This window comes from Oncorhynchus kisutch, linkage group LG2 (genome assembly GCF_002021735.2).
Source record: "Oncorhynchus kisutch isolate 150728-3 linkage group LG2, Okis_V2, whole genome shotgun sequence".
Lineage (NCBI taxonomy): Eukaryota > Metazoa > Chordata > Actinopteri > Salmoniformes > Salmonidae > Oncorhynchus > Oncorhynchus kisutch.
The window spans coordinates 61,669,560-61,678,435 of NC_034175.2; positions in this window are offsets into that span (position 1 = coordinate 61,669,560).

The window sequence follows — 8,876 nt, forward strand, 5'->3', positions numbered from 1 at the left end:
CTTTGTATTTGAAATATCTTTATTTGTGTGTCCATGCAGACTGGTTGTTGCTGATGGAGGGAATATCAAATGCCTGTTTTTATTAGCTTAGATACAGTGCTTTCGGAAAGTATTCAGACTCCTTGACTTTTTCCACGTTACATTACAGCCTTATTTTAAATACCCCCCCCCCTTCAATCTACACACAACACCCTATAATGACAAAGCAAGTAAATAAAGTAAAATAACACATTTACATAAGTGTTCAGACCCTTTACTCAGTACTTTCTTGAAGCACCTTCGGCAGCAATCAAGTCTTCTTGGGTATGACGCTACAAATGTGGCACACCTGTATTTGGGGAGTTTCTCCAATTCTTCTCTACAGATCCTCTCAAGCTCTGACAGGTTGGATGGGGAGTTGCTGCACAGCTATTTTCAGGTCTCCATAGATGTTCAATCAGGTTCAAGTCCAAGCTCTTGCTGGGCCATTTAAGGGCATTCAGAGACTTGTCCCGAAGCCAATCCTGCGCTGTGTTGGCTGTGTGCTTAGGGTTGTTGTCCTTTTGGAAGGAGAACCTTCACCCCAGTCAGGTCCTGAGCGCTCTGGAGAAGGTTTTCATCAAGGATCTCTCTGTACTTTGCTCTGTTCATCTTTGCCTCGATCCTGACTAGTCTTGCAGTCCCTGCTGCTGAAAAACATCGCCAAAGGATGACGCTGCCACCACCATTCTCTGTAGGGATGGTGCCAGGTTTCCTCCAGACCTGACGCTAAGCATTCTGGCCAAAGAGTTTAATCTTTGTTTCATCAGACCAGATAATCTGGTTTCTCATGGTCAGAGTATTTAAATGGCATTTGGCGAACTCCAAGCGAGCTCTCATGCCTTTTACTGAGGAGTGGCTCCCGTCTGGTCAATCTACCATAAAGGCCTGATTGGTGGAGTGCTGCAGAGATGGTTGTCCTGGAAGGTTCTCCCATCTATACAGAGGAGCTCTGTCAGAGTGACTATTGGGTTCTTGGCCACCTCCCTGACCAAGGCCCTTCTCCCCCAATTGCTCAGTTTGGCTGGGCGGCCAGCTCTAGGACGAGTCTTGGTGGTTCCAAACTTCTTCCATTTAAGAATGATGGAGGCCACTGCGTTCTTGGGGACCTTCAATGCTGCAGGCATTTTTTTTATAACCCTCCCCAGATCTGCTGCTCGACACAATCGTGTCTCGGCGCTCTACCGACAATTCCTTCGATCTCATGGTTTGGTTTTTGCTCTGACATGCACAGTCAACTGTGGTGACCTTATATAGACGTGTGTGCCTTCCAAATCATGTCCAACGAATTGAATTTACCACAGGTGGACTCCAGTCAAGTTGTAGAAACATCTCAAGGATGATCAATGGAAACAGGATGCACCAGAGCTGAACTTTGAGTCTCATAGCAAGGGGTCTGAATGCTTATGTAAATAAGCATTTTTTTCTTTTTAATATATTTACCAAAATGTCTAAACTGTTTTCACTTTGTCAGTATGGGGTATTGTGTGCATATTACAGAATAAGCCTGTAATGTAACAATTTGGAAAAAGTAAAGGGGTCTGAATACTTTTCAAAGGCACTGTAATATATGATACTTGAATAACCAGTCTCAGACCAGTGCCATTGAGCAAATGTGTTGAAACACGCTGCATAATTTTTTTTGTCTATCTAGTGGCAAAACATGAGATTCACTTTTCAGTGTTGCTGTCGGCAAGGTTGGGTGAAAGTCACTTCAATCTAATGAACTGCATGTTCATTTACTCCACATTCATGTCAGTTGTAAGGTTGCTGCATGTGAAGTCAAAAGTGCAAAGCACACAAATGGATAAGAATGTTGTTACATGCAGTAGTCCAACTGATTGAGATTACCAGTACAGGTCTTGCTTCTGCAAAAATAATGATTTATTTTTGTGTGTGGCCAGTCAATGGCTATGCCTGGCTGTTCTACATTCTCCCCTACCTTACGTATGTAAAATAGGTACCCTTTTTTATTCGATGAGGTGGATGGTTCAGTATCAACTAATTACTAGATACATTTTTTGATCTGTAATTCTGTTTTTCTATTTCCTCTGAGACGCAGTTCAGTGAAACTGTCACTAAACATTAGTTGCATTGGATAGCCATGATTATTCCCAAATACTGTACGCATGAACTGCTGATACATCTATCTATGGTGTGAGTTGTGTGTTTGCATGCTGAACTGCATCAGTGAGATTGAGAGGCAGGACCGTGAGTGTGCACTTTATTTTTCCTTGAGGTCAGTCAACCTGACCTGCAGGTTGAAGATGGCACCAGAAGAAATGGCAGCCGTTTTACGGGCGCCTAACCAATTGTATTATGTGGGGGATTTTCGTGTTATTTGGAACTTATTTTGTACACAATGTTTCTGCCACTGTATCTTACGGCAAAAAAGAGCCTCTGGATATCAGGACAGCGATCACTCACCTCAGATTAGACAAACATTTTTTTCTTCAACAAGCAAGACGCACAGGATATGCACAAGACACCCGACAAGGCCAATATCCCCGTCATTGGCAGGAGAAAGAAATGCAGATATAGAGGACACAGGGCGGGGTGCCTTTTTAATAAGGATCCACCGACTGTGAGTGGGAAATCTTACTTTACCATCAATATTACTTGCCAACGTACAATCATTTGACAATAAGTTAAAAGATGTACGATCACGAATATACTACCAACGGGACATCAAAAACTGTAATATCTTATGTTTCACCGAATCGTGGCTGACTGACGACATGGATAACATTCAGCTGGCGGGATATAAGCTGCACCAGCTAGATAGAATAGCACACTCCGGTAAGAAGAGGGGGGGCAGTCTGTGTATGTTTATAAACAGTTGGTGCACAAAATCTAAGGAAGTCTCTAGATTTTGCTCGCCTGAAGTAGAGTATCTCATTATAAGCTGTAGACCACACTATCTGCCAGGAGAGTTTTCATCTATATTTTTCATGACTGTTTATTTACAACCACAGATGGATGCTGGCACTAAGATCGCACTCGGCAAACTTGAAAACGCCCACCCAGAGGCGGCACTCCTAGTGGCCTGGGACTTTAATGCAAGGAATTTGAAATCAGTCTTGCCTAATTTCTATCCACATGTTAAATGTGCAACCAGAGGGGAAAAAAAATCTATATCACCTTTACTCCACAAACAGAGACGGGTACAAAGCTCTCCCTCGCCCCCCCTTTCAGCAAATCTGACCATAATTCCAATGTCCTGATTCCTGCTTACAAGCAAAAACTAAAGTAGGAAGCACCAGTGACTCGATCAATAAAAAAAAGTGGTCCGATGACGCAGATGCTAAGCTACAGGACTGTTTTGCTAGCACAGACTGGAATATGTTCCGGGATTCCTCCGATGGCATTGAGGAATACACCACAACAGTCACTGGCTTCATCAATAAGTGCATCGATGGCGTCGTCCCCACAGTGACTTTACGTACATACCCCAACCAGAATCCATGGATCACTGGCAACATCGGCACTGATCTGCCGCCTTCAAGGAGTGGAACTCTAACCCGGACACTTATAAGAAATCCCGCTACACCCTCAGACGAACCATCAAACAGGCAAAGCACCAATACAGGACTAAGATTGAAACGTACTACACCGGCTCCGATGCTCGTCGGATGTGGGGAAGGGAAGCACAGTTGCGAGCTGCCCAGTGACACAAGTCTACCAGATGAGCTAAATAACTTCTATGCTTGCTTTGAGGCAAGCAACACTGAGACATGCATGAGAGCATCAGCTGTTCTGGACGTCTGTGTGATCACGCTCTCTGTAGCCGACGTAAGTAAGACCTTTAAACATTCACAAGGCCAATGGGCCAGACGGGTTACCAGGACATGTGCTCCGGGCATGTGCTGGCCAACTGGCAGGTGTCTTCACTGACATTTTCAACATGTCCCTGAGTGAGTCTGTAATACCAGCATGTTTCAAGCAGATCACCATAGTCCCTGTGCCCAAGAACACTAAGGTAACCTGCCTAAATGACTACAGACTGGTAGCACCCACGTCCATAGCCATGAAGTGCTTTGAAAGGCTGGTCATGGCTCACATGCACCTCATTATCCTAGAAACCCTAGACCCACTTTGCATACTGCCCAAACAGATCCACAGATGATCAAATCAAATTTGATTTGTCACACACATGGTTAGCAGATGTTAATGCGAGTGTAGCGAAATGCTTGTGTTTCTAGTTCCGACAATGCAGTAATAACCAACGAGTAATCTAACCTTACAATTTCACAACAACTACCTTATACACACACAAGTGTAAAGGGATGAAGAATATGTACATTAAAATATATGAATGAGTGATGGTACAGAACGGCATAGGGAAGATGCAGTAGACGGTATCGAGTACAGTATATACATATGAGATGAGTAATGTAGGGTATGTAAGCATATAAAAGTTGCATTGTTTAAAGTGCCTAGTGATACATGTATTACATAAAGACGGCAAGATGCAGTAGATGGTTTGGAGTAAAGTATATACATATGAGATGAGTAATGTAGGGTATGTAAACATTATATTAAGTGGCATTGTTTAAAGTGGCTAGTGATACATTTTTTACATCAATCTTTCCATTATTAAAGTGGTTGGAGTTGAGTCAGTATGTTGGTAGCAGCCACTCAATGTTAGTGGTGGCTGTTTAACAGTCTGATGGCCTTGAGATAGAAGCTGTTTTTCAGTCTCTCAGTCCCTGCTTTGATGCACCTGTACTGACCTCGCCTTCTGGATGATAGCGGGTGTACAGGCAGTGGCTCGGGTGGTTGTTGTCCTTGATGATCTTTATGGCCTTCCTGTTACATCGGGTGGTGTAGGTGTCCTGGAGGGCAGGTAGTTTGCCCCCCCGGTGGTGCGTTGTGCAGACCTCACTACCCTCTAGGGAGCCTTACGGTTGTGGGTGGAGCAGTTGCCGTACCAGGCGGTGATACAGCCTGACAGGATGCTCTCGATTGTGCATCTGTAAAAGTTTGTGAGTGCTTTTGGTGACAAGCCGAATTTCTTCAGCCTCCTGAGGTTGAAGAGGCGCTGCTGTGCCTTCTTCACCACGCTGTCTGTGTGGGTGGACCAATTTAGTTTGACCGTGATGTGTACGCTGAGGAACTTAAAACTTTCTACCCTCTCCACTACTGTCCCGTCGATGTGGATAGGGGGGTGCTCCCTCTGCTGTTTCCTGAAGTCCACAATCATCTCCTTTGTTTTGTTGAAGTTGAGTGTGAGGTTATTTTCCTGACACCACACTCCGAGGGCCCTCACCTCCTCCCTGTAGGCCGTCTCGTCGTGGTTTGTAATCAAGCCTACCACTGTAGTGTCGTCTGCAAACTTGATGATTGAGTTGGATGCATACATGGCCACGCAGTCGTGGATGAACAGGGAGTACAGCAGAGGGCTCAGAACGCACCCTTGTGGGGCCCCAGTGTTGAGGATCAGCGGGGTGGAGATGTTGTTACCTACCCTCACCACCTGGGGGCCGCCCGTCAGGAAGTCCAGTACCCAGTTGCACAGGGCAGGGTCGAGACCCAGGGTCTAAATGCTGAGCTGTAGTCGATGAACAGCATTCTCACATAGGTATTCCTCTTGTCCAGATGGGTTAGGGCAGTGTGCAGTGTGATTGCGATTGCATCATCTGTGCACCTATTGGAGTGGGTCGAGGGTCTCAGGTAGGGTGGAGGTGATATGGTCCTTGACTAGTCTCTCAAAGCACTTCATGATGACGGAAGTGAGTGCTACGGGGCGGTAGTCATGGGAACAGTCGTGGGAACAGTAACAATGGTGGCCCTCTTGAAGCATGTGGGAACAGCCTTGCGAGGGTTAACACGTTGAAATGTTTTACTAAAGTCGGCTGCAGTGACGGAGAGTCCGCAGGTTTTGGTAGAGGGCCGTGTCAGTGGCACTGTATTGTCCTCAAAGCGAGCAAAGAAGTTGTTTAGTCTGTCTGGGAGCAAGACATCCTGGTACACTACGGGGCTGGTTTTCTTTTTGTAATCCATGATTGTCTGTAGACCCTGCCACATACCTCTTGTGTCTGAGCCGTTGAATTGCGACTCTACTTTGTCTCTATACTGACGCTTAGCTTGTTTGATTGCCTTGCGGAGGGAAGAGCTACACTGTTTGTATTCGGTCATGTTTCCGGTGACCTTGCCCTGGTTAAAAGCAGTGGTTTGCGCTTTCAGTTTTGCGCAAATGCTTCCATCAATCCACGGTTTCTTGTTTGGGAATGTTTTAATAGTTGCGGTGGGTACGACATCGCCGATGCACTTGCTAATAAACTCGCTCACCGAATCAGCGTATTCGTCAATGTTGTTGTTTGACGCAATGCGGAACATATCCCAGTCCACGAGATCGAAGCAATCTTGAAGCGTGGAATCAGATTGGTCGGACCAGCGTTGAACAGACCTGAGCGCGGGAGCTTCCTGTTTTAGTCTCTGTCTATAGGCAGGGAGCAACAAAATGGAGTCGTGGTCAGTTTTTCCGAAAGGTGGGTGGGGGAGGGCCTTATATGCGTCGCGGAAGTTAGAATAACAATGATCCAGGGTTTTACCAGCTCTGGTAGCACAATCGATATGCTGATAGAATTTAGGGAGTCTTGTTTTCAGATTAGTCTTGTTAAAATCCCCAGCTACAATGAATGCAGTCTCAGGATATGTGGTTTCCAGTTTACATAGTGTCAAATAAAGTTTGTTCAGGGCCATCGATGTGTCTACTTGGGGGGGAATATATGCGGCTGTGATTATAATCGAAGAGAATTCTCTTGGTAGATAATGCAGTCGAGATTTGATTGTGAGGAATTCTAAGTCAGGTGAACAGAAGGACTTGAGTTCCTGTATGTTGTTATGATCACACTACATCTCGTTTATCATAAAGCAAAGAATGTTAGTCTCTTATGTCTCTCTGCAATGCTACCCTTGCTCGGATTTCATCAACCTTGTTGTCAAGAGACTGGACATTGGAGAGTAGTATGAGCGGTGCGCGATGTGCCCATCTCCGGAGCCTGACCAGAAGACCGCTTCGTCTGCCCCTTTTACGGCGTCGTTGTTTTGGTTCGCCGGCTGGGGATCTGATCCATTGTCCTGGGTGGTGGGCAAAACAGAGGATCCGTTTCGGGAAAGTCGTATTCCTGGTCGTAATGAAGGTGAGTTGACGTTGCTCTTATATCCAGTAGTTCCTCCCGACTGTATGTAATAAAACCTAAGATTACCTGAGGTACCAATGTATGAAATAACACGTAAAAAAACTAAATACTGCATAGTTTCCTAGGAACGCGAAGCGAAGCGGCCATCTCTGTCGGCGCCGGAAGTAGTGGCTACAATCTCTATTGCACTCCAAACTGCCCTTTCACACCTGGACAAAAGGACCACTTACGTGAGAATGCTCTTCATTGACTACATCTCAGCGTTCAACACCATAGTGCTCTCACAGCTCATCACTAAGCTAAGGATCCTGGGACTAAACACCTCCCTCTGCAGCTGGATCCTGGACTTTCTGACGGGCCGCCCCCAGGTGGTAAGGGTAGGTAACAACACATCTGCCATGCTGATCCTCAACACTGTATCCCCTCAGGGATGCGTGCTCAGTCCCCTCCTGTACTCGCTGTTCACTTACGACTGTCGGAAAGATATCAGTTTGTCTCTGTGAATGGTTTGTCCTCTGACAAATCAACTGTAAATTTCGGTGTTCCTCAAGGTTCCGTTTTAGGACCACTATTGTTTTCACTATATATTTTACCTCTTGGGGATGTCATTCGAAAACATAATGTTAACTTTCACTGCTATGCGGATGACACACAGCTGTACATTTCAATGAAACATGGTGAAGCCCCAAAATTGCCCTCGCTAGAAGCATGTGTTTCAGACATAAGGAAGTGGATGGCTGCAAACTTTCTACTTTTAAACTCGGACAAAACAGAGATGCTTGTTCTAGGTCCCAAGAAACAAAGAGATCTTCTGTTGAATCTGACAATTAATCTTAATGGTTGTACTCAAATAAAACTGTGAAGGACCTCAAGCGTTTCTCTGGACCCTGATCTCTCTTTTGAAGAACATATCAAGACCATTTCAAGGACAGCTTTTTTCCATCTACGTAACATTGCAAAAATCATAAACTTTCTGTCCAAAAATGATGCAGAAAAATGTATCCATGCTTTTGTCACTTCTAGGTTAGACTACTGCAATGCTCTACTTTCCGGCTACCCGGATAAAGCACTAAATAAACTTCAATTAGTGCTAAATATGGCTGCTAGAATCCTGACTAGAACCAAAAAATTTGATCATATTACTCCAGTGCTAGCCTCCCTACACTGGCTTCCTGTCAAAGCAAGGGCTGATTTCAAGGTTTTACTGCTAACCTACAAAGCATTACATGGGCTTGCTCCTACCTATCTCTCTGATTTGGTCCTGCCGTACATACCTACACGTACGCTACGGTCACAAGACGCAGGCCTCCTAATTGTCCCTAGAATTTCTAAGCAAACAGCTGGAGGCAGGGCTTTCTCCTATAGAGCTCCATTTTTATGGAACAGTCTGCCTACCCATGTCAGAGACGCAAACTCGGTCTCAACCTTTAAGTCTTTACTGAAGACTCACCTCTTCAGTGGGTCATATGATTGAGTGTAGTCTGGCCCAGGAGTGGGAAGGTGAACGGAAAGGCTCTGGAGCAACGAACCGCCCTTGCTGTCTCTGCCTGGCCAGTTCCCCTCTTTCCACTGGGATTCTCTGCCTCTAACCCTATTACAGGGGCTGAGTCACTGGCTTACTGGGGCTCTCTCATACCGTCCCTGGGAGGGGTGCGTCACCTGAGTGGGTTGAGTCACTGATGTGGTCATCCTGTCTGGGTTGGCGCCCCCTCC